Genomic DNA, 3,213 nt, shown 5'->3' with positions numbered 1-3,213 from the left:
TCTTCTCTTAGTATTTATTTAAACTGGTTATTTGGAGTTTGTTTACTGCAATATGACATTTTAAAATTTATGATATCTTTTACTTAATTATTTATTTACATTAAAGTTGTCAGCCTACAGAAGTATTTATTCTAATCAATGTATACCTCAGTTAATAATCAATAGTGAATCCAGTTTAGCAAGTACTTATGACCTTACTCTACCATGCTATATACAATGTACAGACCTATGCCAGGTCACACATCCTCAATACAGTCTGGTGAGCACTGTGGAGCTTAGCTCATTCATAAATTCTCAACATTCAGATTCAGTTATCCTAGTTGGACATCTTGTGGCCTGGGCTAATTCTGAAGCACCATAGAATATAACATCAGGCATAAAACCAATGAAAGTAATCTACATTCCCTGGTCTCAATGCAAAAACAAAATATGTGCAGCCTAAGTACCAACACCCTATCCTCCCAGATCCACTAGTCTTACAGAAATATTTCGAAAACAGAATTTCTTAAGGGTACAAAATTAAAAAAAAAAAAAAAGAAAAAGAAAAGAAAAGGAATTTGAGAATTTGAAAGACGACATGAACAAACATCTCAAAACCAACTAAACCAACTAACTCAAAACCAACTAACCCAACAAACAAGCAAGCAAAACAACAAATATACTGACAAATGAAATGATGAAGAATCTTCAGGATTTAAAAACTATATTCAGTAAAAGAAAGAAACTCCACCTGAATTAATAATGGGATTAAGAAACTAATGAAAGCTCAGGAGGAGGAAGGTAGAATGGATTAGATAGATGATAGAATGTCAGGACTTAGAGAAAAAAAACCTGAAGAATTAGGTCCTTCAAGCAAAGAATATGGGAAATTAAATACACACACACACACACACACACACACACACACACACACACACAGAGGAAGGAAGCATGCAAAAAAATATCGTGAAAATATCGTGTACTATGTAAACACCAAATCTTGGAATTATAGGCATTGAAGACAGAGAAAAATCTCAAATCAATGGCATAGACTATAATTTCAACAAGATCACAGACTCCAAATTAAGGACATACATATTCATACTTACACAGGAAGCTCAAATAATTCCAAGTAGATAAAACCAGAAGAGAGATTCTCACTAAATAGTACATTTAAAGCACTAAATATTTAGAACATAGAGAGAATCCTGAAAGCTGAAAAATAAAGAACATAGGTAAAATATAAATGACAACTCATCAATTGAGTGGGTGATTCCTCAATAGAAACCATAAAATTGAGAGGAGCCTGGAGCAACGTATTTCGTATTCTAAAAGACTATGAGTGTCATCCTAGATTCCAGTCCTCAGTAAACATATCTGAATAGCTAAAAGAGAAATAAAAAAATTTCACGATAAAGAAAAAGAATTCATGCTCACCAAATTAGACCTAGAGAGAGTGTTTGAAATAATACTTCAGACACAGAAGAATAAGAAAAGAGTAGAGGTAATAAAAAGAGAATAGAGGAAATTATAACTACTGAAAAACAAATTACAACTAAGAACACAAACAATAGTAACAACAAACAACAGTGAGAAGAACACCACCAACAAAACCAAAGGAAAAAGACAAACAATCAAAAACACCAAGGCAAAACAAAACAAAATGGCTGCCCTCCTCCCAAGAAAATTGTGTCTATTTCATTCACAGCTCTGATAGGATAAAATTTTATTTGATTAAAAGTTTTTAAAGCATTTACTGGCAAATATATACATATAAGTATTATATATATAATATACATATATTCACTAGATGAGCATGAAAGAGCTAGTAAAATTTGTTTCTAATATACATACACTAAAGGATTAGATCTCTATTTCCTTTGCCTCTCTTGGTTTTCTTTTCTTTTTTTTTTTCTTCTCTTTTCTTCTTTTCTCTTTCTCTTTCTTTCTTTCTTTCTTTCTTTCCTTCTTTCTTTCTTTCTTTCTTTCTTTCTTTCTTTCTTTCTTTCTTTCATTTTCTTTCTTTCTCTTTTTTTGTTGGCCTGGCTTGTACAATTACAATATGATGGTTTTTGCTTTGACTTCAATTTTATTTTGTTAAATAATTAAGAAATTCAGAAATATTATCTGGTAAATTGTATTTTTCCTCTGTTTTAATCCAGTTTATATTTTGTCTTTTTTTTCCTCGGAGATTATAAATGTTTTGTTGTTCCAACTTCCTTTATTTTGATATTATTTATATTACATGTGTTCTTTGATAATTTTCTATACTTAGATGATGCATTCTAATGACTTTCAAAGCCATTGCACTTGTCTATTTACTGTTTAACCCCTTTGACACATTTATACCTTCCTCACAACCACTTTTCTTACATGTATACCTTTGTCTTTTATCACACACTCTTTTTAACTAAATAGTCTGTGTCATAATAGGTTTGGATCTGACCTTTTACCTCTGTTGGTTTCATGTATAAGTCTTCTAATAAGTCCTTTCCCCAGAATACACTAGTAAATAATAGTTTAGCAAAGTTGAGCAAAGGGTACTATGACCCATCTTTGATATATGACTGACCAGCTCATTCTTGCCTAGGCCCAACTGAAAGCAACATCAACTACTTTGGGTCACCATCAAGAGGATTGTACATACTAGAAGATAACATTTTGTGGCCCAGCAGTGGTGGAACAGGCCTTTAATCCCAGCACTTGTGAGGCAGAGGCAGGTAGATTTCTGTGTTCAAGATCAGCCTGGTCTACAGAGTGAGTTCCAGGACAGCCAGGGTTACACAGAGAAACCCTGTCTGGAAAAAAGGGTTGCTGCAGAGCAGGGCATGGGGAGGGTATAGGGGACATTTTGAGAGGAAACTAGGGAAGGGGATAGCATTTTAAATGTAAATGAAAAAAGTATCTAATAAAAAAAGAAGAAAATAAAAGTGTGTATTTGTTCCCTACCATACTGTAATAAAGTACTCTGACCATAAAAAACAAAAACAAAAACAAAAAAAAGGAAAGAAAAAAAAAAGAAAAAAGAATAAGGAAGTTAACCTTTTGAAGTGCTTCTCCTGATTTAGGGTTCTACAAAGGTTTTTTTCTCTTCTGTTTTTTCACAATGTTCCTGAAACTTGGAAGAGATGGTATAAATGTCTATTTTAGGACTGTACACTCAGTCATCATTTATTATCAATATTAAGCAGTTATAAGTATCTTGTGTTTATTACAAAGGGAACACTGATGGAA

The sequence above is a fragment of the Mus musculus genome, chromosome 17, assembly GCF_000001635.26.
Source record: "Mus musculus strain C57BL/6J chromosome 17, GRCm38.p6 C57BL/6J".
NCBI classification, from domain to species: Eukaryota; Metazoa; Chordata; class Mammalia; order Rodentia; family Muridae; genus Mus; species Mus musculus.
The sequence above is the reverse complement of the archived record's forward strand: the minus strand, read 5'-3'. Positions refer to the sequence as shown.